This window comes from Chiloscyllium plagiosum, unplaced genomic scaffold, assembly GCF_037043375.1.
Source record: "Chiloscyllium plagiosum isolate Xiang-an unplaced genomic scaffold, Cpla_swu_hap1 HiC_scaffold_19, whole genome shotgun sequence".
NCBI classification, from domain to species: domain Eukaryota; kingdom Metazoa; phylum Chordata; class Chondrichthyes; order Orectolobiformes; family Hemiscylliidae; genus Chiloscyllium; species Chiloscyllium plagiosum.
In genome coordinates this window covers 60,516,546-60,543,681 of record NW_028270157.1, presented here as the reverse complement: position 1 = coordinate 60,543,681, position 27,136 = coordinate 60,516,546, and the positions used below count along the sequence as shown (strand labels likewise).

Genomic DNA, 27,136 nt, shown 5'->3' with positions numbered 1-27,136 from the left:
TCCTCCGGGTGCTCCGGTTTCCTCCCACAGTCTAAAGATGTGCAGGTTAGGTGAATTGCCCATAGTGTTAGGTGAAGGGGTAAATGTAGGGGAATGGGTCTGGTTGGGCTGAAGGGCCTGTTTCCACACTGTAAGTAATCTAATCTAATCTAATATGTTCGGGCTGCGGTAAACCACAGGTAACTGAAACAGTGGAAAACGATTCCACGGATCCAACGGTCACCCTGTATTAGGATCAGCACTAGATATGACTAAACGTCAAATGACCAAAACACCTCACATCAGTCTCTTACTTCTGCGAAAGTGGAAGTGTTTTTGCAAAGTTCACAAGGTTTCCCCTTCACTAATAGCAGACCCTCACAGTTAAGATTCTGTGTGTTTGGAGGTGGCTTCAACTGCTCCTTGTTTAAAGACTAAAATTACGACCAAACAAATGATGACAGAAGGGTTTAAGAATTCTTGCAGCAGATGTATAAAACTACCAAAAATACCAAGTCACAAGCAAAAAAAAAAGAAATTGCCGGAAATGCTTGGCAGGTCTGGCAACATCTGTGGAGAGAAATCAGAGTTAATGTTCCTTTCTGAGGAAGTCACTGAACCCAAAACATTAACTCTGATTTCTCCCCACAGATGTTTTTATACTTGCTGAAACCTTTCAGCAATTTCTGTTTTTGTTTCTGATTTCCAGCATCCGCAGCTCTTTCGGTTTTTAAATATACCAAGTCAATAGAAGTTTATAAAATCATGAGGGGCATAGATAGGGTTAATGGTGGTTGTCTTTTCGCTGGAATAGGTGCTTTCAAGACTAGAGGGACATTTTTAAGTTGAGAGGAGAGAAATTTTAAATGTTTAAAGAAGACATGAGGGGCAAGTGTTTTACACGGAGGGTGGTTTGCGTGTGGAATGAACTTCCTGAGGAAGTGGTGGATGTGGGTACAATTACAATGTTTAAAAGACATTTGGATAAGTTTATGAATAGGAACGGTTTAGAGCGATATGGGCCAAGAGCAGGCAGGCACAACTAGTTTAGTTTAGGATCATGTTCGGCATGGACTGGTTGGACCAAAGTGTCCATTTCCGTGCTGTATGACTCTATGACTGCATTGTTACCCCTCTGCTATCCAGATACATTTTCTTTTCTTCTGTTGTCTGATGCCTATGAAATGGTGTGATTCCAAGGCTACTGGTCCTTTCGCCTTTTAAGTACCTTTCAGTCCAATTATCACGCTAGGTACATGACAATAATGGGGGACAAAACACCAAGACAACTCCAGTCCACACTCAACATCTCCTGATACCCTAGAGTAGCTATGGTTCACCTTTAAGCACTTATACAATATAGAGTCAAAATTTACTTTCTCTTGCTATCAGACAGGTAGAAACATTAATGAATTTTGTTCACTCCAATGGTCATAAGTCTACATATTAAAAAGGAAATGGAGTTAGTTTAGTTTGTAATTTAATGTGGCACAGAGTTTTTCAACATTGAATAAGTCGAACCAAATGGAGGAAATTTAAAGAGAGTGGGGTTTTGCCAGCCACTGGAGGTTGGGTACTATTCCAAACGCACAAATAAACATTAATCTGGGTCAATCATAGCTGTCAATTCAAATAGAATCACTTCTGTCTCTTTTGGCTGTAGATAATTTGTAAAATATTATATTTCATAGAATCCCTACAGTATGGAAACAGGACCTTCGGCCCAATAAGCCCACGCCAACCCTCCAAAGACTAAACCGTCCAGACCCACCCCCCTACCCTACCCTACCCTATATTTACCCCTGATTAATGCACCTAACCTACACAACCCTAGGCAATTTAGCGTGGCCAATTCACCTAACCTACACATCTTTGGATTGTGGAAGGAAACCTATGCAGACAATATGCAAACTCCACACAGACAGTCGCCTGAGGTTGGAATCAAACCCAGGACCCTGGTGCTGTGAGGCAGCAGAGTTAATCACTGAGCCACCATGCTGCTGCTGTGTAACATTACTATGGGAGAACAGTTGCACTGTGACAACTTCAAGTTACAATTCTCTTGATCCTATGGTAGAGCAGAACAATCCATTAACATGCTCATGGCCCATACACTTAGCCTGCCTGCACCAAGAAACATTACTGGCACTGTGCCCATGATAGGGCAAAGCACTACAAAGTCTTCAGATGGTAGCCCACCAGCAGATGGACCATTCCAATGCACCTGCACTGCAGGATTCCAAAGGTACTCAAAGTTAAAATTTTGTAGTTTGTTTACTGATCTTTCAAAAACATGCGAGATTCCTACAGAATTGTGGCAGTTCCAGGTAGAGTGAATGGCATCAAAGAGAGTTTCCACAAAAGAAGTTACTTCAGCCCCCCTAGAACTAGGTGCCATTGGTCATTCACTTGGTAATACTTTTGAGCCAGAAAGTTATGGGTTGAAGTCCAGATCTGGAGGCTTTACAAAATCTCCAGTGACTGCCAATCCAATGCATTACTGAAGGAGGTGCTATCCCTCAGTTCAGATATGAAGCTACCCTCCCAAGGGGATATAAGAATCACATGGCCACTCTTCACTGAAGAGCAGGGGTTATCTCTCCAATGACTGACCAACACTTGTCGCCCTACTCTCATCGCTGAAAGTCACAATCTCATTGTTGTTTGGGAGAATTTAGGCTACGTAAATGTATGATCTGCTGTCCTCTGTTTGGCAATCTTTGTTTGAAAGTCCACAGTATCCTTCTAATGATGGGCTGTTGGAAGGCTTATTAAATTCATTTATTGAATTAATGTCAATATAAAGTAGCCAAATATAATACATGGGAGAATGTTAATATAAAATCATTATAAAGGGAAGAAAAGACCAAGCAATACAAGCATCAAAGTTAAAACCAAAATGCAGAGATTCAAGTACAAATACCTTATCAAATTTAAGGGTTTTTTTAATAACATTTCTATAAGCCAGAAAAGATCAAGTTATTTGGCTGGATCAGAATTGCATTAATATCTTGAATTTTCACCACTGTTCTGTTAAGATTACCAAATTGATGCAGTTTTTAACCTGAAATGTGGACAGCAGCACTCAATATGCTGAATCCTCTAGATACAATTCTGACTAAACTAGGATTTTCATTTCTGTGGCATTTATATTCATGCAATTGTTCAAAGCACAAACAGATATTTGCCCTCAAAGATTTTCTTCGGTGTCCCGCTGCGTAAAATATCAAATGGTAAAAAATGGTAGAGGAATATTATAAAGTAACAGACCATTTGCCCATAACAGCTCTTGCTGGCTGATGCTTCACTTGAGCTTCCTCCCATCGTTTCCCATTTAAACATACCATCCATTTTAATCTTCCTCAAAGCCTCTCTACTTTTCAATTAAAGACATGTTCTCTTTCAGCTTCAACCACTCCCTGTGCTAGAGAGTTTGATGTTGTATCACTTGTTGAGTAAAGAAGGTTTCTGAATTCCTTGTTGGATTTCCTTGTGAATATTTTATACTGATGGCCTCTGATTATGCTGTTCTCCACAAGAGGAAACATTTCTTCTGCACCCACGCTATCAAAACCTTGCACAATTTTAAACGCCATTAGGCCACCAAAAGAAACACAACCTAGCCTGATGATCCATTCCTGTTATGTACATATACCCGTTTCTGGTATCATTCTTGTATATCTTCTTGGTACCCCTGCAGGGCCTTTGTACTGATTTTATAATGCAGCCACCGTAACAACATGCAGTATTCAAACTGTGATAAAACAGGTTCAACAGGACTTTCCTAATTTGCAGTCATATCCCTCTAGAAATAAACTCTATTGCTAGTTTCATAAAAATAAAAGACATTTGCTAACCTCTGTGTACTTTTAAGTGATTGAGATTCCATGTGGGTTCCTCTACCCCACCTAGATGTGCATCTAGCAAGGAACAAGTGATCCTCCTATTTTTCCTACCAAGGTCACATTTATCAATTGTTTGCACATTCTGCAATTTTGTTAATGTCCTTCTGTAATTTATTATAATTCATCTCAGTATCGACTATTCTCCCAATTTAGTGTCATCCACAAATAATCATTAACCTGTTTCTTATACATTTGATATTTTTTGTGTGTACCTCACTCCCTTGATGTGGTTTATTGAATCTGTAAGTGTACTATAGCCAGAGTATTGCCCTATATGTAAGCTTACGTAATGTATGTTATAAAGCTTAAGTTCTTGTTGAGAAAGTTGTCTTTAAGTTTCTTAATGCTGACTTAAATATAATCTGTCCTTACTGCCGTTACTGTATATTACATACCATAACTGACTGACTGAACACACCACACTATGCCACTGTATTAAGAGAGTGACTGAACATGAGACAGATATCTTTTACTGAATGTCACATACTGTGTATTTGTGCATCTGTGTCAAAGACATACTGCCTGGGCTAGAATTAATACATTGTACAACATACAATAATTAATTCTATCACCCACAAGTGTATGATGAAATTCTCTGTTGGGAATTTCCAGATAGCTCAATCTCCAGAGCAGATTGACTGTTTATAAAATCTGGCTACCTGATCTAAAACAGAAAACAGGATGAAGAGTACTTTCACTACAGACAAAATACAATTTCTTGCTCGTCTAAACAAAAAGGATAAATTGGTGTTATTTGCAACAGATGTTTGAGGTCTGAACCTGCAAAAGTGAAACAAACTGCTGAGAGTAACCTGCTATTCATTAGTTTTCTTGGAGCCTCAAGATTCAATTGTCGCTCCAGCAACCATGCTGGCCTGCTTACCATTGCTAAGTATATTTAAACAGTCAGCATTTTACATCGACTGTTACCAAGACTGTTTTGTGCTTCAGCAACTAGAAGACCTGTTTTGGTTCGGAAAGGTGAAGGAAAATAAATTTGAGAATTCTTGTCAATTTGATTTGATTTATTACTGTCACCTGTACCAAGGTACAGTGAAAAATGCTGTCTTATGTGTTTTACAGGCAGATTATATTATACAAGTGCATCAGGGTAACAGAACAGAGTGAAGGATACACTGTTATAGCTGCCGAGAAGTTGTAGAGGGAGACCAACATTAACATTAAAGAGGCCCATTCAAAATTTGGATCATAGCAGGGAAAAACCTGTTCTTGAATCTGTTTGTACATGTATTCAAACTTTTATATCTTTTGCCCAAGGGAAAAGGATGGAAGAGAGTGTAACCGGGGTGGGAGGGGTCTTTGATTATGCTGGTTGCTTTCCCAAGGCAGCGGGAAATTTTGACGCAGTCAATGGATGGGAGGCTGGTGTGAGTGATGGACTGGACTGTGTTCACAGTTCTCTGTAGTTTCTTGCGATCTTAGGAACAGCAGTTGCCAAACCACTCTGTGAGGCAACCAGAAAGGATGCTTTCTATGGTACACCTATAAAAGTTGGTAAGTGTTGATGTAGTGATGTCTAATTTCCTTAGCCTCCAGAGGAAGTAGAGGCATTGATGTACTTTCTTGACCATAGTTGTCAATGTGGGTGGACCAGGACAGATTGTTAATGATTGTCACTCCGACGAGCTTGACGCTGTCAATCAATTGCCCCTACAGTCATATAATGTCATTCAACAAAATCATAACGTTTTATATGCTAGAGTTTCTAAGAGTTTAAAATACTTTTGTCAGGTTAATGGAAAGGTTCAGGACAATTCAATGTTTCATGTGGGTGTGTTTTGTCATACCAGTGTGTCTTATGCATTTTGAGGACCTCATTTTGCATGCCGCCAATCTAAGACAATTAGTTCTCATTTAATATTCATCCAGCTGTGGGATCGAGTGTTCTGAGGAACCAATTATCAGTTATTTTCTGATGCAGCTGACAGTGCCCACACTCACCAGAGACATAAGGTGGAATAGTACCCTCCCTGGAGCTGGTGAGAGCGGGTAGTTATTGGGCAAACAAGACACTCACCCCTTTTGCCACCTCATCATTAGAGCTCTGGGTGAGACAGTCCACAGGGGACTTTCACAACTCACCAGAAATTAAGGGCGTGTGGTGCTGATTTAATGACTACTCAAATGCTACAACTCACCACCTATCGGATACCTGTCTTCCTGATAGAGGTGCACAATCCTTTATCCAAAATGCTTGGGACCAGCTGGTTTTCAGAATTAGGAATTTTTCGAATTTCAGAGTAAGTGACAGTTTGATGGTGAAAGTTTTAAAAATCTTACCGAAGGAGCAGACTTACTGAGTAAAATGGGCGTTGAGAGAGAATTGAGGCCTGCCGTTGATGGGCCATGCCCCCCAGTGTCGCATCTGAGTGACACACATCGAGTGGGTGTCGACTTGGGTTAACTGTTTGCACGCCGAACAACCTTGTTAATGAGAAAAAAACTTCACACAAAAACCTTCGGATTTTGGAGCTTTTCGGATTTCGGATAAAGGGTGGTCTACCGGTCACTGAGAAAGCTGGTTAGTTTCCCAACTATGAACCCAGTACAACCTGTCTGCAGGAAAGGTTCAGTTACTTATAGTTGCCAGCTAACGCACCAACCCCACCTTTGAATTAAAAATGGAATTATCACATGCATACTTTCCCCCAAGGTAAATGGCTAATTAATTCATCCATGAAGAGAGTAATTACTTGCCTTTCTGCCTCCTCAGCATGTAGCTGACTTTTAAATTAACAAGTAAAAGGAAAAAAACTGCACCTGTACTGGTCTGCCTCTGGACTTGACTTGCAAGGTGTCTAAAATGCAACTCAGAAAGCCCAATAAGCTGCTTTTATTTTGTATTCCTCAAGACGAGTGATGGCAGAGTTGGGAGGGCAATTGATATTGACCACTTGCAAGTTGGCCACAGTTTAAACAAGATGAAGATGCCAACTTTCTGCCCACTCTCATGCCATATGAACAAGTTATTTCATCACTGTTTCCATTTCAACAACAGTTATGAGTTATGTTCATGGCCATTTGAGGAATATTTGGTGTTTCAGTGTCCTTGTGAGGTTGGCTTGCAATTGGACAAGGACACTGTGATATTTAAATTGAGCAGGAAGAAAATTATCACTCCACTCAATGGATTAATTCATTTTGTGAAAAAGGAATTTCACGAATTCATGATCTATGAACATGATCATATGCTATCACACCATATGGATTATATCCTCTTAAAATGCACACTATCCATGTCTAATTGCTGTTGTTCATAACTTCAACTGTTTTAACATAACCATTGCTAGCAAGGCCAGCATTTCGATGCCCTCAAGAATGCGATGATAAGTCTCCTTCTTGTACTGCATTGACTTGAAGTCTCAACAGATAATGCTGTTTCTTTAGAGCACTGCTAACAATTAAATTGCTTCAACTGCAGAATGCCTTGTAGCAAAAGCCTGCCGGGTAGATTTGTTTTGTCTTATCAATATAGATAGCTATCAAATATAGAATGCAAAGTAATGCTACCACCCTATGTGAACAATCACTGTCGGTCAGCACTGATACATATCTCAGTAACCACAATCTGGGAACTGACTGTAGCACTGCATTCATCATGAAAGGTCTTGCACATTTCTACTGAAATGACAATAGACATTTAAAAGTTTGAAGTGATACGTTAATCTGAAAGATCACTTCCTGCAGCAGTAAATAAAATTATGACATAATAATTGAATAGGACCTTCCTAAATCACACTGAATGGAGCAATTCATGCTTATTAATAATTTCCACTACTTTTGGGATTGTGAGATGTACTTCCTCTTGACAAATTGGATCACTTGATTTGACATATCTAGCTACTAAATCTTCATTATTTTCATCATCTGCTGCATGAAACAGAATTCACCACTTACTGGACATTTTCAGTTTTTTTCAGCCACTCTTTATCCTGCTGTTTGGCAACTCGGAAAACACAATTTATACAATATAACACGGAGGCTGCTGATCCCAAAGACAAACCATCTTCCTACTTCCTTCACTCCTGGTTTCCCACTTTTTAAGTAGCTTTGAGGTAAGTGACACATATTGCTGAACAATTAATCAGTTCCTGCAGCTTTTTAAATGTTTGTACGTGTTCAAATGCCCTAATAATTCATAGGATGCATAAGAATCAAGACTAGAAATTAAAACAGATATTGGATTTTGAGTCTTCAGGATATGTTTTCTGAACTGTAGCTAAGTGGGATGGAAAGATCATAATGTTGTTCTAATATTGTTTTTGTTTCCTTTCTCTGTGAATATTCTTCCCTGGTCTCCTGAGGTTGGCAACACTAGACACTCACGGGTTTCTGCTGTTCAGAATCAAGTTTGGATGGTTATCTGCTCACAGCTCAGCCCAATTCTGTCCATTTGAGATTAATTTCTAGCAAAGCTCACTGGGTCATCATTCTAAGTCGAAGCCTCCACTAATTCACCATCTCGACCACAGGATTATTGATGTCAATTACAGTACACCCTAAGTTAAAAATCACACAACACCAGGTTATAGTCCAACAGCTCCTTCATCAGGTGGTAGTGGAGGGCTCAATCCTAACACACAGAATTTATAGCAAAAATTTACAGTGTGATGTAACTGAAATTATACATTGAAAAATTGATTGTCTGTTAAGCCTTTCATCTGTTAGAATACCGCGATAGTTTCACTTCTTTCATGTGTAAATCACAAAACCTTTTTTTAAAAAGTTGTATTCTCGGGTTAGCTGTGTTCTCTGTTTATGCCATGATGTTTAGATTGATTCTAATCTAAAAAGTGAGATAACGAAGTTTTACATGAATGCATGCAGTTTTTGAGCAAAGTACAATGTAATCCTGCAAGTACAAAATCACCCCACAAAATATATGTGTTCATGTGGATCTTTGTCTGTGTGTGTCTGTCTGTCTGGGTTGGGGGTTGTGAGTGTGAGAAAGTGTATGTGTGTGTGTAGTGAGTGCAGAGTGTCTTAAGTCTGTGAGGGGGTGCATGTGTGAGTGTGGGAGTGTGTGTGTCTATGTGCGTGTCTGTGTATATGTGTGTCCGTGTGTATGTGTGTATAGGAGTGTCTGTGTGTGTGTGTGTGTGTGTAGGAGTATCTGTGTCTGTGTATAGTGCAATGGTGGCCACCTGTAATGTGACATGAACCCAAGGTACCGGTTGAGGCCCTCCCTATGGGTACCGAACTTAGCTATCAGCCTCTGTTCGGCCACTTTTCTCTGCTGCCTGTCCCGAAGTCCATCTTGAAGGATGGTCACCCAAAGGTCGAATGGCCTCAACCGGGACCTTGGGTTCATGTCATATTACAGGTGACCACCATTGCACTATACACACATACAGATACTCCTGCACACACACTCACACACACACACAGGCACTCCTATACACACATACACACAGATGCGCACAAAGACCACCCACACACACCCTTACAGACCCACACACTCCCACACTCACACATGCACCCCCTCACAGACTTAAGACACTCTGCACTTACTACACACACACACATACACTTTCTCACACTCACAACCCCCAACCCAGACAGACACACACGCACAGACAGACAAAGATCCACATGCACACATATATTTTGTGGGGTGAATTTGTACTTGCAGGATTACATTGTACTTTGCTCAAAATCTGCATGCATTCATGTAAAACTTCGTTATCTCACTTTTTAGATTAGAATCAATCTAAACATCATGGCATAGACAGAGAACACAGGGGTCCAACACCTTCAACATATTTTCTAGCTATCACCATTGTTAACAGCTAACCCGAGAATACAACTTTTTAAAAAAAGGTTTTGTGATTTACACATGAAAGAAGTGAAACTATCACGGTATTCTAACAGATGAAAGGCTTAACAGACAATCAATTTTTCAATGTATAATTTCAGTTACATCATACTGTAAATTTTTGCTATAAATTCTGTGTGTTAGGACTGAGTCCTCCACTACCACCTGATGAAGGAGTGACGCTCCGAAAGCTAGTGTGTTTCCAATTAAAGCTGTTGGATTATAACCTGGTGTTGTATGATTTTTAATTTTGTACACCCCAGTCCAACACCTGCACCTCCAAATCAATACACCCTAAGTAAGATTACACACCAGGCATTGTACCTTCTTATCTTTAAGGAACAAGTGAATTTCAAAATGACTGACTTATTTTACTTACTAATCTGCACAAAAAAGTATCTATAAAATTGTCCTTGTATTTTATTGGTTTAGGTGTTAATCACGGTGTTCATTAAAGACAGGTATCAAAACTTTGTATGCAATCCAAAAAGGCACCATTGTCTAATATCATTTTAAACCTTAATTGAAGGCACATTGAGGTGTTAAACCGATCTCAGCAATTCAAGGCAATAACTGACATGAAATATATGCAAGCAAGCGTATAAGAACTAAATCTTTATCCTGAAAGGAAGCTGATGGCAGGAAAATTAGTTAATCATCTGAAACTGTGAATTGAATGCTTATTTAATTCAAGCACACTGAATGGAGGATGAACTACAATGGCTATGTTAAAGGGTAGAGTATTTTGTAACCAAGGACGTACCTAGTACTTCTAACATCTGTGGAAAACAAAGTCTTACCAGACAAAAGGTTTGCCTCTGGCGATCAGGTTAATGTGCAAATCCTATCCAGATGCATGATGAGTACAATCACAACAAATCTTTTGGATTTTACTTGCTCTCAAATTTTATTTCATGCCAATTAAAGCAGATGCATTTTTTTTCCAAGAATAATATCCTGGGCAGGCAATCTGACCTCAAACCTTTGTCAAAGGACTTGCCCTCAAATCTCTGCTGAGAAGCTGCTCGAAACATCAATTCATCTTCTGCATTTGCCCACCCACCCTGGGGGGGGGGGAGTACTTCCATTTCAACTCTCCCTCTATATCACTGGGGAGTGCTGTGTGGATTAAAAGGAGATGTGAGCTCATTTGCACTTCTCCATGATCTGTAGCTTCACTGTAAAATCTCACTAAGCAGACCGTATTATGAAGGGACGTGTCAAAGTGCACTGGGTTCCTGAAATAAGGGTTTGCTGTTACATTGCAGGAATGCTACAACTGTTCTCAAGCGTTTAAAATTGGGAAAAGTAACTCACCACTAAATGATGAACACATCTGTGTTACCTAAAAGTGCAGAGATAAGTTTCAAAACCTTCAGTCAGTTGAAAGTTAATAAAGCATACAAAGAAAATGTCCAACTAATTTCCAAAAATATTAACGGAACAATCAGCCGCTCTGAAACGCCTGCCCTGATCAGCTAAGGCAGCTAAAGGTAAGCAGTGCATTTTCAATCAACACGCCTAATCTTCTCGTGGGAGCATGACCTTTCCTCCAGATCTGCTCTATTTAGCCTGTATCCAAGGCTAACTATTTGCTTGCACAAGCAGTCCAAGCACAAGCACATAGTGGGAGATGTTGGTGAAGTACAGAGGGGAAAGCTCTTTCTGCCACCTTCAAGATGCTGAGTAAATTGCTGCTGTGGACAGTTAATCTCATTTCAATGGCGTAACCAAGTGATTTCTGAACTCAGAACCATTGCTTTTCAACAAGACTGAGACACATCCAGCGTCTTAAAGATGTTTTTCAAATAAACAAACAAACAATCTTCAAAAGGCAAAGGAATGATTGCTTGTCTTTGTCTCTGGAAGGAAGATGCCTGGACTTGCGACAAGGTAAGCTGAATGCAACTTACAATCATTGCCCATTCCTAAAACTTTCTCTAATTATTGTGGATTAGAAATATTGATTAGACGTCACATGACAATGTTGTAGTAAAACAAATGGAAAACTCCTCTGCAAAATTACGCAATCCTTCCCTCCAGCAAAATTGTAATGCGCAAAGATCCAACAAAACTTGGCTGCTGCAATTTAACATGGGAAATACAAAGCTGCAACTAACTTGAGGTTTTGGGTCAAGCTTTTAGTTTAACTGATTTTTAAAAAGGGGATTTAAAGTTTTACATATCAGCAGGAAATCTATATTCTTTAAAACTTTTGAATAAAGAGGACTTTACTTACTACAGTCATTACACCCTTTCATCAAACAAAGTGATATCTTGGCCAAGGTACATACAATAATGGATGGCTAGCCGTGGGTTCCAAAGCAGCAATTCAATTAAATCATGTTGATGACATCAAACTGCAGGACTAAAGCATTAACACTGACACATTCTTGTATTTGAACAATTGCTTTAAAACTCACTGCCAATGGCAGCTTTTAATTTCCATAGCTTTGTTCATTTCCAACTATTTCCTACAGCTGATGCATTGTATGTGAGCTAGGGAACTAAATAATACGGTTGATCATGACAGATTGCAAATGTTATGGAAAAATGTGACACAGCAAGAACTCACTGACATCTGATTGTACATTAAGTTTAAATAACCTCATTAAATTAGCTGTTTGTAATAAATCTAAATGCCGAACTACAACTGTTCAATCATATTCAGGTGGCTGAGGAAGTTGTAACAAAGTAAAATGGATTAAAGGTGGGTGACGATATAAAGTGAAATATCTAATGTGGATCATAAACCCCAGCACATCTGCATGCTCATATTTCCTTTCGATAGTGTCAGAACAGCCTTCAAACTTTTACCACTCTTTGAATGGTGTCATTTTGCAAGAGACATTTCTTTCACATATCTGTGAAATCAATCGACCATAACAGAAATACAACAGCAATTATAAAATACTTGCATTTCTAAAGCTCCATACGTCAGTAAATTGCCTTAGAGTGCCTCCTATGTAACGAATCATCATTGAAATGCAATGCTGTGTAGGCGTAAACGGCAGTTATTTAGTGCCAGCAATATCCCATGAACAACAGTGAGATAATTAACTACTTTTTATTGTGAAAAGGTGATTTTGCTTCTATGCAGTGAACGTTTAAGGATGCCCCAAAGTGCTGTTTAGCTCAGGAAATGTTTCAAATTTTTAGCAAGTGCAGCAGTCAAATTGCATGCAAAGTCCCAAAAACAACAATGACGTAAACGGCCTGAGAATTTACTTCAGTGATGTGGACGGAGGGATAGATGTTAGCAATAACACCAGGGCCATTTCCCTGCTTTCCTTAAATATTGCCATTGGACCTTTCCTGCTCATATGAGCAGGCAACATTCTCTCATCCGAAAGACAACATGCCTCCAGTATCGCTCCAAATATAGCTTTCATTATTCTATCATGATGTGGAGGTGCCAGTGTTGGACTGGGGTGGACAAAGTTAAAAATCACACAACACCAGGTTATAGTCCAATAGCTTTATTTGGAAGTACAAGCTTTCGGAGCGCTGCTCCTTCATCAGGTAGCTAGATTGGTTTGTTCAATATATCACATCAGTTGCATGATACTATGATCTTTTGCGATAAATACTGTGTCCTATGATCCTGCTCCACTAGCTATCTGATGAAGGAGCAGTGCTCCGAAAGCTTGTACTTCCAAATAAACCTGTTGGACTATAACCTGGTATCGTGTGATTTCTCTGAAATAGGGCCTGCACACAACTTTCTGCCTCAGAACCAAAAAAAGTAACAAGTAGGCCAAGGTAGACACCTAGCCTAAAGTTAAACGTTATCTAAAACACCAGAATTGTTTCTTGTTCCTTTCACACAACAGAACATTTTACAAGAGCTGAATCAGATCCCAGTTTACCATCTCAGAAGTTAATTTTGCTTCTTTGAAAGGTGAAGCAGATTTTACAGGAATTCCAACATTAACCACAATTTTCCTATATCTGGCAAGATATCCTAATTCAATGTGTACCAATTCATAAGAGGTTCAACATTTTACTTCTCAAGTCACAAGCCGATTACAAAGCATATTGTTTTCTGACCAAATAAATAGAACAAAGAGCTATTCAAATATGTAGCCATTTAGACCACACATTTTATGTGACAATCATCTATAACATATTTTCTTCAAGGCAACTTGTGAAGGGTAGGCAACAGTTGAAACTTCCAAGTGTGTCACAATACATGATGGTGACCAATCAAAGAACTGTCCAGCAATCTTGGGTTAGTCAGTTCACACCCAAACACACCAACTAGCAAAGGGCCAAATCAAACATTGTTTTAAATCTTTCTTGCCTTTCTTATGTTATATTCTCGACCCTGCAATAAGGCCCTCATACTATATTACAAATGGGCTAATTTTTGTGGGAAAATTGTTACTTATGGATTGACCACCAATAGTGTACAACACCTGACATTCCTTTCCTTTACAGTCAATGGATGACTTGCTAATTTTTTTCTTTGTTGTCTCTCTAACAATTATCTCGTTCTCATTAGTACTTCTTCATCTCCGCCTTTTAGTTTTATGTACACGTCTCGCTCTTGGTAATGTCCTACCAATCTCCTCAACAGTCTGGAGTGTGACTGAAATATTGATGATTGGTACAAAAGGGAAAAGAAAAGAGAATAGAGATGACCTTGGATATAACATAGGAAAAGGAACCCGCTTGTGAATCAAAGAATTTGCTTGTAGCAGAGGCGAGGCCAAATGTGTGAGACAAGAGTAGTGGAAGTTTATGTCCCACCATTCTGAACTCAGAAATAAAAGGCTAATTTCCCATTCCCTTGTGTTATGTTATTCACTCGGGTTCACCTTTTTCTATTATTTAGATATTGTCTAATATCTGTAATAAGTCTACACTGTCATTTTTGGATGCAATTTGTTTAAAATTATTGTTTAAGTTGTTAAAACTATTAAACAGATGGATGTCTCCATTACATCTCTGTAAGTCGAAATAGTCAATGCCTTTATCGCTGGCACACTGTGGCTACAGCATTTACTGTCACCACGATGTACTGCACAGACCCATCAAGCTTACTTCAATAGTACATCCCAACTCAGTGACCTCTACCACCAAGAAGGAGAACAGCAGCACTGTCATTACAACTCAACCATCGCCAAGCTGCATGCCCTTCTGGTTTGGACAGGAATCGTCATTCTTTCTTAGTCACTGGATCCAAAGCCTGAAATTTCCATCTTATATCATTTTGGGAGCACCTTCACTGCAAAGAATTCAAGGATAAAGTTCCACCTCACTTCAATCTCAGGACAACAAATGTGCATTTAAAAGCTATGCCATCCAGGATATACAAAAAGGAACCAACCAGAATGGATGTGCACAATAGACCAAGAGCTATGACTTTGAAAAATCTGTTGCTTGAAATAGCATTTACTCTTTTAAGGCAAATATAATCTATTATTAAGGTAACTGAAACATATCAAAAATGGTAAATTAACCATGTAGTTAGAATCAATCCTCTATCAAAATTCAGACACTGAGACTGACTTTATGAAAATGTACTATTATGGACGATTTGCCCTTTGGTCACATGGATTGGGAAACAGTGGGTGCACAACTTCTGGTTTTTCTATTTAATTCTCAAGATGTGTGCATCAAAGGGTATTTAGCACCCATCCTTCTTTTTGCGACATCACAGGCCATTTGCAGTTTAATAAAACTGAAAGGTTTGCTAGGCCTTTTCAGAGGGCAGCTAAGAATCAATGCCTGCTATGACATTTCTCTTAAACATAACCCAGATCAGGAATCAGATTTTCTGGAGGCCTCTAAAAGTGGTAGGTAAGACCCAATTTCTGAATTCCGGCTGCTATTCCCAGTAGTGGCAGTTTTCCTCGGTGTGGGATAAGTGTGGTAGTTGCAAACTCCGCCGTTGCACTTCCAACTGGCCCTATTGTGAGAAGCAAGTAGCTGTTATCCTCTCTCAGCATTATCATGGAGTCAGGCCAGTTTCCCAAGAACACTTGGTTCACAGTCTCTCAAAGTATTCAGAAACCACAGAGTGGATCATTATCTTTATAAAGGGCAAATGTTAAAAGTTCTTAACCATGTCCGCATGAAACCCCATCTCTGCACACATCCTCCATGCCCACTCATCCAGTGTGTACTACAGAACCAATGAGTCAGAAAATAACATTAGTGGGTCTTGAAGTGCATTTGTAAAAAAAACTCATTCAAAAATCTGCTTTCAAAAACACCTACTGCCCTTATAACACTGTAAAAGTGTCAAACAGAACCATTATAGTGTAAAAGATAGAAGCCTTACATCACACATGTTGATCTTGTGCAAAATAAGCAAAGAACGAAAGAAAGAGCTTAAAGAATAACTTCTTATGATTCCATAAAGATATCAATCAATCAATATGAACCACCCCACTTCAACATATAAGAACAGGCCTCTTCTGAGCCAATCTATTAATAAGACTTGGAGCTTGGCTAAACATTGATAAAGAGGCCACCTGTCAACTGTATCAAGAGATGGTAAGGCATTTGTTTCTTCAGATTACCTTATGATGAGTGCCCAGCTGAAGTTTTGGTATGGAAGGGACATGGGTGCGGTGAAGGGGTGCGAAAGGTGAGGGCTTTAGGATCTATTAACAAATAAATACAATTGGAGTCTCAGACAATTGAGGTGGGCCTTCCAACCAACCCACCTTGACATTCACTAACCCCTGAGACTGTCTCCAAAAATGGTTCCGGAGACTGTGGGCCCAATTTCACCTTGTACCTGCATCTCAGAATGAAAATATGGTGGGCAGGCAACATTCTCAAGAAGATGAGTTTAGCAGTGCCGGAAATATCTTGACTTAAGCTTCCTGCCTTAGTGAAAATATGGTAAGGATGACAGATACTCTTCCTGAAAGGATAATAGTTGGGTGCTTATGACCATACAGTAGCTTGAGGTCACTGCTACTGAAGCAATCTTCTTAAAAAAAAACTGAAATTAAGTTCTCAGAATGTCTTCGTGGATTTCCTCTCTGATGATGAAAATAGATAGCTTCAAATCCAGGCTATTAATTCAATCTTATTCTAGTGGTATAAAGACAATCCTATTTCTTCAAAAAAAAAACCCAACACATGGTTTCTTAACAACTGGGACATTGAATATGATTCCCAAATGTGAATATACATGTAAAGTTTTACAGATATGAACGCATAACTAAGTGATTACCTCTGTACAGCTAACAGACATGGCAAAATTGATGCTGAAGAGAACACAGATGAGAAACCATCAGCAGAACACCAAGTTAAATATTTCAAATGCACAGGTAGGAAATGTTGGAATATTTCACTTTAGGTGAATGGATAATAAATTTTACATTCCAGGAATACATTCTGATATTGCAGACCTGAACTCATGATGTTTCTTCATGATGTTTCTGTCAGTTTTTCTGAACAATTACCTGATGTGTTCAAGTATCCACTAATGAAGCTTGTTGCTCCTACAATGAACAACTTGACAACTTACTTTGATCGCTTGGGCAGGTGGGAAACTACATTGCATATGAGAAGCCCTCCATTTTCGACATTCACCCCAAAGTGAGGCAAAGTATTATATATTTAAACAACTCTGTGCAGGTTTAAGCTGCCTATCCAGATTTATTTAAAGGTAAAAATATCACAGAAGCTATAAGATCAGTTTTATGCAATTTTATCTGCAAACAAACTTACTCTTTACATCAGTACCACAGCCTCTCTTCAGCATGTTCTAAGAAGCAACTGACTTCAAATTCTGGGGTCACCAACTCCATCTGGTGAACTGGACTCAAAAGCATGGTCCCATCTAAGTGGTTAACACCTCTAGGTTATGATGAATGGATGAGGCCTGAATGGATGGAGCAGAGGCTCCAGCACTGACTATTAGCCTGAATGTTGGTGCAACACCTTGCAGATGTTTCTTACAGGCTAATGAAGGGAAACAAAATTCCTTCCCTATCCCAAAGGGAAAGATGGTCATGTCATGATAATCAAACACTGCTGCGGTCAATTACATTTGGTAGCAAGCCTTAGTATGGCCTGGTATGGGACGTATATCAACTCTACCAATCTCTGGCCTGCCAGGCTTATTTGTGGTGAAACTCATGGGTGGCCAGGCACAGTTGGAGACACTCTGCAAAGTCATATGTTGAGGTAAAGAGGGTAGGTGAACATCTCATTCCATCGGGATCTTTACTGTTTATTAAATAGGACAAGGTCCCAGAGGGAAGAGACTGTGCTTCAACCTCTGGTTGCCTTGTGGACAAACCACTCTACCTCATATCCTCACATACTATAGAAATGTTGGACCCACAGTTACATAAATAGTTTTACTTTGTATAGAATTCTTATTTCTCACACAGAGATGAAAAAGCATGCAATCAGATGATTGTAGAAGTACAGAGGGGTGTAGGGTCCATTCCTGTGCTGTACTGTTCTATGTACTGTGTTCCAAGTCTACAAAGTGCCATTTCCTTTGATGTAGTAGATTAATGTAAAGGATTGGCAAAGAGTCATTTTACCAAAGGATAAACTGCATCATAAAACCACTCGACGGCTTACGTCCACAGCTTCCAAGCTGATCCAACTTTGATATCTTCATAGGTGTTCAGTGGCTTTAGTAGTGCAGCAGCTATATTAGTTGAGGGAAGGGCTTGAGAGGCTCTAGTGATGTCCTGGTGGATGTCCTCTCTGTGAGAGATGTTTGCCATCTTGCTCTAGTCTAATCCAGAGCAGGGGTCAGGTACAGGGCTACAGTGAAGAAAGTTGTGATTGGGCTGGGCTATTCAACCCCCAGTGTGAGATGCTAGAAAATCACAGGCAGAGTAGACGTGCATCCCATCTCTTTATAGTAGGTGGTTTATGCACAAGGGTGGCCAGATTACATATAGGACAAAGCAAACAGTGAATAATTTACTATAGTAGAAAGAAAATAGATACTTAAAAAGTTGTTGTAGTTCTGTTCGCCGAGCTGGGAATTTGTGTTGCAGACGTTTCGTCCCCTGTCTAGGTGACATCCTCAGTGCTTGGGAGCCTCCTGTGAAGCGCTTCTGTGATCTTTCCTCCGGCATTTATAGTGGTTTGAATCTGTCACTTCCGGTTGTCAGTTCCAGCTGTCCGCTGCAGTGGTCGGTATATTGGGTCCAGGTCGATGTGCTTATTGATTGAATCTGTGGATGAGTGCCATGCCTCTAGGAATTCTCTGGCTGTTCTCTGTTTGGCTTGTCCTATAATAGTAGTGTTGTCCCAGTCGAATTCATGGTGCTTGTCATCTGCATGTGTGGCTACTAAGGATAGCTGGTTGTGTCGTTTGGTGGCTAGTTGGTGTTCATGGATACGGATCGTTAGCTGTCTTCCTGTTTGTCCTATGTAGTGTTTTGTGCAGTCCTTGCATGGGATTTTGTACACTACATTGGTTTTGCTCATGCTGGGTATTGGGTCCTTCGTTCTGAGAGTGGCTGTTGGTTTATGTGCTGTTATGAGTCCTAGTGGTCGCAATAGTCTGGCTGTCAGTTCGGAAATGTTCTTGATGTATGGTAGTGTGGCTAGTCCAAAGGACTCATAACAGCACAAGGATAAAGAACAGTATGCATTTGGCACATTTCATTCTTTGTGGTGTCCAGTTTTACCAGCTATAATCAGAATAGCAAGGATGATCAATTTATCTGTGAAGCTAGAGAAAGATTTCCCTCCCATCTATGTCTAGTGCAGAAGCTTTGGAGAGCCATGCAGATGAGGTGTGGGGTTCTCACAGGACTTTTTCCCTCCTATCCTTTGTGAATGATGGGGATGCATCCACACAGAGTTGACCAGAAGCTGGCATCAAGTCGTGTGCCTGGATTTCCTTACTTTAGAAAGCCTGAAAGGCACATTGCAAGGTAAGGAAGCGATTGGCATGTTCCTTTCACTCCTCCTCCACAACATGCCCTGATTAGATTCACAATTTTGCGCACCCTTTGGGTATGTAGCAATATCGGAATTACGTACAAAATTCTGGGTTCAGGCCATACTACAGCCATATTGGTGCTGTGCCAGACCATACATATAGACAGTTAATTCATGCCAAGCACTTTTGCTCTGACTGTTACCTGAATGGCAGGACAGAAAATTATGTCAGGAGCAGAAGTAGGCCATTCAGCTGATCGAATCTGCTCTGCTATTCAATGAAGTCATAGCTGATTTGACAATCCTCAAATCCATTTTCCTGCCTTATCCCCATTCCCATAATTCCCTTACTGATTAAAAACATGTTTATCTCAGGCTTGAATATACTCAATGACCCAACCTCTACCGCCCTCTGCAATAAATAATTCCACAGATTCACAACCCTCAGAGAAAAGAAATCCTCCTAATTTGTACCTTAAATGGGTGACCCCTTACTCTGAGATGATGCCCTCTGGTCCTGGACTCTCCCGGAAGGGTAAACAAACTCTCTGCATCCATCCTGTCAAGCCACTTAAGCATCTTGTATGTTTCAATAAAGTCACCTCTCATTCTTCTGAACTCAAATGAATACAAGCCCAAATCGACTCAAGCTCCCCTTCCCAAGTCAATCCCTCCATAACTTTCAGTCTAGTGAACCTCCTCTGGACTGCCTCCAATACCAGGACAACTTTCCTAAGATAAGGGAACCAAGACCATTCAGTGCTCTGGCTGACAGCCTGACTAGATGTCCACCACTGACAAGGGGGCACTGGATCACATTTGAGACCTTGAGATGCCACCCAGTTGACATGAGAGAGGAGTGAAACCTATTTTCAGTTTGATCATCAAGATGAAATAGGAAAATCAATATGACCATGGAAATGACCTGGACTGCACAATCAAGGATGGTGAATAAGATTTAATAATTATTTCCAAGATAGAATTGGCTATTTGCTGAAGGGTTCTGAGGAAAATGCAGCCAGTGGAACTAATTTGATTCTTCTTTCAAATTGCTAGCACAATGAATATATTCCTACCTTCTGTGCTCCAATCCATTCTCTTCTATGCTGTATCTCACCAGCTCAACCCCAAGCCCATGCAGCTAATCTGGAATACTCAGCAATGGGAGTTGGGCATTTTTTAGGGGTTGAAGAGATTATTTTACAACAAAGGCTGGACTGAAACACGTTTGGCCTGAGCTTTCTTTTTCTCCTTTCACAATTCTGAACATCTGCCGACCAACAATTCGTAGTTTCAGACACACATCTCCTGTTGAGTAAACGCAAACAGCAGCAGGTATCTGGAAACAGGAGTTAACACACAATCGCTTTCACACAAAAAATTTCCAAAGCAGAGCCCTTATCTGAATTAGACATGCCTTTTACATCAGAACACAACACTTCAGAGAAAGGTAGAGATAAATTGGTTTCATGTTCTTGGAGAATGGAAAAATAAAGTAGCAATGTTCTAAATATGAAGCAAATAGGGAGATGAAGGGTGAAATGTTATATTTTACAGATGTGTTTAAGTATTCAAAATAATGTGGATGCCAGAAATACTGTTATCCACCTTAGAACTACTGTGCACGTTTTGTAAGGAGCAGCATTGTCTCATAGTCAGACTAGACAATGCAGAGCTGAATGCTTGCAGTAATTCTGCACATATTCTGTTCATCAGAAGATAATACCTTTATCCAAATGATTGGCCCAATGTTATATGAGGTGCAAATCTAGTACTGTAACCGTGACAATAACCTTCAGTCGAAGGAATTTGCCTGTGAGCATTTTTTAAAAATTGTAATTAGTCACTGCATTCATTAATGAATATAATTGATGTGGAGTGCAGGGGAGTATTGAAAATAATTGTGAGGGTTAAAAACTACTCTTTCCTCTGGAAGTCATCACAATGATCCACAGTGAACTCCCCTAATATGTGAACTTCAGCGTTTGTCATCAGGAGCAGAAGCACAGTTCACTGTATCCCCACCACTGCATGGGACCTACAACAGTACATTGGGTAGGACATACCTCATTTAAACCACTAGGGAAACCATGAGTATTCTTAGGGAGAAACTAGGTAACAAATAGACAAGAAACATCTGAAAAATATTTTTCCTTTTAAAAATGGATCCTGAATATATGTATGTGTGAAGTATAAGAGTCTAATCCATCATTGGGAACACTTGGAACAGTGGAACTAGTACTACTATAACAACTGGCATGTAAGGCAATACAAAAAGTCCCAGCAATGATTCCAGGCCAGATTCATGAGCTGATACCTGTCATAGAATTGTCGCATGCCTCAGCACAGAAGCCATTTGGTCCATCTATTCTAGAAGTTGTTATCAATGAACAATTGAACATCGGCGCAGTGGTTAGCACTGCTGCCTCACAGCGCGAGGGACCCGGGTTTGATTCCCGCCTCGACGACTGTCTGGGTGGAGTTTGCACAATCTCCCTGTGTCTAAGTGGGTTTCCTCCCACAATCTAAAAGTTGTGCAGGCCAGGTGAACTGGCCATGCTAAATTGCCCATAGTGTTAGGTGCATTAGTCTGAGGTAAAATATAGGGTAGGGGAATGGGTTAGGTGGGTTACTCTTTGGAGGGTCGGTGTGGACTTGTTGGGCCAAATAGCCTGTTTCCATACTGTAGGGATTCTAATGTAAAATAATATCACTGCGTTTCCCTTGATTTGAAAATATGTGGCGAGGTGTTTTGCAGGATAATTGCTCAGGAATAATTAAAAATGTTCACAAGGATGAGATGATTAAATCATGATATATGTTGCTGTGCAGAACTGTTACATTGATTATGAAAACCTCATCTATTTTAATTACTAATCTGATGCTGATCTCAGATTCCCAATATTGAATTGTCTTTCTGTTTCTGTCTTACTTTACAGAATTAACATCGGATTTTGTTTTTAAAAAAATGAATATGTGGTAAATTTTCAAATTGCAAAATGAAAGTGCATCCTTTCAGAGAAAGTATTGTGAAATTGGAAACCAGCCACCTGCGGGATATTAAAAAAACTACAGGTTGCAACATTTCTTGACATGTACTCTGTCCAATATCAAAACTATTAATGAAGAAACGGCCCTTATAGGGGCGGGAACTATCCTACACTCTGAGTTCGTCAGGTAAAAGGTTGTGTGTAATTTGAAAGTACACAACGAGGCTACACTAGAAGTATTAATTTGCCTCTTTTTTTTCAAAAAATGCTATTCTGATATGGTTTGCAACAGGCAGCTTTTCACGTCTTTTCTTAATTCAGGTTTGTAAAAACTGGCATTTGATTTCACATCTGCATTGAGTTTCTCTTCAACTCCATACAACTGAAGATGTGTTATGGACTTATATAATGTGGCCTTGCAGAATGCCATTTGATTCATCACAGGGAGATCAGCTACAAGTTTAAACAAATATCTCTCAATGTTTCACATTAGACTTATGGGGGGGGGGTCTTTCAGCCAGCAAGTTTTCCCTGGTCTTTAACTCCACAAGCACCTAGTCTGGTCTCACACTCTCATTTTACCTGGCACCTCTATTTTCAGTTGTTTATCTAACTTTTTTCTAAACCAATGATTCCATTTTTCAACCATAGCTAGTGATAAGTTGCATTTTATTCAACTTTTGTAAGAAGATTTTCATTCTTAACCTCCCCTTGATTATTTGGAAAGGATTTTTTTAAATCTAGAAAATATTTCTTTTATTAACAATAACAAAAGAATGTGGAATAAACTGCAAGGTGAGGGATCTAGGGTGGAGTGCATTAATAATTATTGCAGAGGGAACAGAGATCTCTCATGAGAGACTGTTTCATCAGATGGTGTGTGGAAGATATTGCATTAAGTATCACAAGGGTCAGTGTTTGGAATTTCTGCTTTTTCTCGTAAATTATCTAAATACTGAAACCAAAGTCAAAAATTGGGGGAATACTGAATCAGTTATTTAACAGCCAAATGAACTATTTTTTAACAAATGTCAATATTTGATGGAAACAACATGAAAATACTCCACAACATTATTTGAATAACTTCAGACAAGGAAGCCTAGTGACCTATCAGCAGTCCTGGTTGCTGTGTTACAAATGAGCTACAAACATCATGTATGGTGTAATGGAGATAAGCTATGAGGAAAGGTGGAACTAGCACAGACTCTGCAATCTCAAAGGGTCCTGCGAATCAGAATTTTTAGTTCGTCATGCCTATTGGCTGATATACTCCCACGCTCCTGATTTCTTCCCATCATTCTGTAAATTAATCCTCTTCAAATCCAGGTCTAATTGTCTTTTGATCATTCCAATATAATCTGATTGCACCATTCTTTTGGCAAGTGTGTTCCAGATTATAAGAAACCCACGTGAAATCATTACTCTTTCCAGTTGTTCAAAATACACAGTATCTGATTATCAAAGGAGAAAGTGAGGTCCACAGATGCTGGAGATCAAAGCCGAAACTTTATTGCTGGAACAGCACAGCAGGTCAGGCAGCATCCAGGGAACAGGAGATTCGACGTTTCGGGCACAGGCCTGAGGAAGGGCCTGTGCCCGAAATGTCGAATCTCCTGTTCCCTGGATGCTGCCTGACCTGCTGTGCTGTTCCAGCAATAAAGTTTCGGCTCGGATCTGATTATCAAACTCAAGCCAAAGGATTCTCCCAACTGATTGTATCAAACCCCTCACATAATGAATGGATGTGGAGATGCCAGTGTTGGACTGGGGTGGACAAAATTAAAAATCACATGAAACCAGGTTACAACACGACATCAGTACAAAGCTTGTACTTCCAAATAAAGCTGTTGGACTATAACCTGGTATCATATGATTTTTAATAATGTATAGAAAGCATCTATTAAGTTCCACCTTAACTTTCTCTGCTATAGTAAGAATAATCGCAATTTTTCTAATCCCTCCACTGAAGTCCTTCATTTCTGGTATCATCATTGTAAACATCCTGTTGACTGTCTCTGTAGCTTGAAAAACATTCCTAAAGAATGATACCCAAAGTAGTGCACAATACTCTAGATGAGGCCTATCTAATGAGTGACAAAGTCAAGTACAGCTTCCTTGCTTTGTATTCAATGTGCCTATTCATAAAGCTAAATATTTCACATTTTCTTAGCTTCCTTACCAAGCCATTTTGTCACCTTCACACATAATGTGTAAAATCACATCAAATATAGGCACATTACATCGCATTTTCCATATTTCTGTCCATTTCGTCAGTCTAGGTCCACATAGAATTTACTAGTATCTGGTTCATTACTTACCATCTTGTCAAAACTTGTATCATTCACCTAACTTCCAACTTAGACTTCCTTAACCCATTCCACGTCATTTGTGTGTGTCTGCTGGCACTGTAGAAAGGTGCTCATATGATGCATGTGCAACAACCACGCCAGTACTGCAGTGACATCATTCCACCCCATTCATTGATATCTACTGTGTTGATTCGATTGCCGGCATGTTTTGTTTTACTGGCAGAACCTTGCACATGCACAATGAAATCAATTGCTCTGACCTCTGGGGGAACAGCACAACCCTCAGTTAGGAGAGTATCCATGCAGTAAATGTATTGGCTACTGGAGGAGCTCTGACTTGTTCCATTAGGTTCTCAATGAGAGAAATTTTGCAATTGGTCAAGTTACCCAGTTACTTTATGGAAAACTAATGACTGCTTTAAAATACTACTCTTAGTAACATGATCTGAATACAAAGCAGCATCCCTCAAAAGAGCTGCACACTCCATACAATTGTCTGAATCTTTAGATATCCTCAAGGCCTTGAGTCAAAGAAGCACTCTTTCAACCAAGGACACGCTAATTTCCTTTTATCGGTTTAATATATATACTATCGGAGAAACCTTACAAAAGCTCTTAAATAATCAAACTTGTTAAATAGAAACTGCTCAGTTTAAATTTCTGCAGATTAATTAAAAATGAAATGCAACTTTTTTTAAAGTATGAGCAGCACTAAAAGTTTTCATTGTCAGACATGGTCCAATCTCTGTCCTGAAACTGCAATGATTTATAGTGGATTACACATTTTCTGGGTTTGCTTTTAACACTTTTATCTGTTGCCAAGAAAGTCCTGCTGAGTTATATCACACATCATCACTTGGCTTCTCCAGCAGAGGGGTGCTTTCAGCAATAACATTTGTGAAATAGATTGATTTTTCACATACTTTTTGACTTAATGTTTGATTGCTCCTCAAATCTTTCCAAGAGATCTTCACTGCATGTAGTGACTAGCTTTATTGCCCACTTAATGTTTTTCAGCATTTTGCCACATGCTTCAGCAAACATTGCTTGGCAGTTGACAAAGTTTTCTCAATTTAACCGACTGCATTGCACTGTCGATATTAGATTAGATTATTAGATTAGATTACATTACAGTGTAGAAACAGGCCTTTGGCCCAACAAGTCCACACCGACCCGCCGAAGCGCAACCCACCCATGCCCCTACATTTACCCCTTACCTAACACTACGGACAATTTAGCATGGTCAATTCACCAGACCTGCACATCTTTGGACTGTGGGAGGAAACCGGAGCACCCGGAGGAAACCCACGCAGACAAGGGGAGAATATGCAAACTCCACACAGTCAGTCGCCTGAGGCGGGAATTGAACCCGGGTCTCAGGCGCTGTGAGGCAACAGTGCTAACCACTGTGCCACCGTGCAACAAAATAGGGTCGTCGTCTCAATTTTCTTTTCAAACAATCTCCAACAATCGTATGTTCCTAAGGTTAAAGACAGCTATGAATTGTCAGCTTGGCAGAAATACAAATATTTTCAAATTTTCAAACCTGCCCTCACCTCCACAGATGCAAGGCCACATTTTTAACAGAAAAGGAAGTCAAGGATCTTCACAGGGCATTGACCATCAGTCAGCATTCCCACAAGGGAAGACAGGTTAGTATTTCTGCTCATGTCCCTTTGCCAAGAATCTCCACTCAACATTTCAGCCTTTTGTATTTCTTACTCATTTTGCTTCCAGTTTTTTTCTTTATCACTGTACTCTCAGCAATTTTTTTTTCGCTTCATATCAGGGCGAGTCTAAGGCAGTGAAATTGGTAGTTCCTTTCAAACTGCGTCCAATTCATTCTTCTATTGAATCCAGTGTAAAATAAAGATGATCAATGTATAAAATGCACTGCTTTTCCACCAACACTGGAGATTCAATTTCAGTTCTCAATTACTTCAGATGTAAAGTGTGTTGTGTGTATACATATTCAACCTCATAACTGCTTCAAAGTGGTCAACTTTGTTCAACCTTCCTATGGAAGATGTCTGCTCTTTTTTTTCGAAAAAAGCTATTTACTCATGGATTCTGAATGTCCCAAATAAGGCCAGCGCTCTCATGCCAACTTGACCTTGAGAAGCTGGTGAGACAAGGCGTTAATTTCTGAAACTTCTATAATTCTTGTGGTATCAGGACACCCACACTACTGTTAGGGGTGGAGCTCCAGGATTTTATCCCAGCTACAGTGAA

General features: G+C 39.7%; 1 protein-coding gene and 1 long non-coding RNA gene across 6 annotated transcripts in view; one reads left to right on the top strand and one right to left on the bottom strand.

The window, feature by feature from the left end:
- Positions 1–27,136, bottom strand: part of LOC122559510 (A disintegrin and metalloproteinase with thrombospondin motifs 20) — a 384,605-nt gene that overhangs the window by 87,738 nt on the left and 269,731 nt on the right. The gene's annotated exons all lie outside the window — the stretch shown is intronic.
- Positions 1–27,136, top strand: part of LOC148146793 (uncharacterized) — a 66,159-nt gene that overhangs the window by 29,104 nt on the left and 9,919 nt on the right. The window contains exons 3-6 of one of the 4 annotated variants that reach the window (XR_015760491.1): positions 7,816–7,960; positions 16,926–17,012; positions 22,545–22,782; positions 26,469–26,556. This is a non-coding gene — a long non-coding RNA (uncharacterized LOC148146793). Of the gene's footprint in view, positions 1–7,815; positions 7,961–11,338; positions 11,614–16,925; positions 17,013–22,544; positions 22,783–26,468; positions 26,557–27,136 lie in introns of those variants that run through there. The other 3 variants (XR_015760490.1, XR_015760489.1, XR_015760492.1) reach the window with 3 other exon arrangements.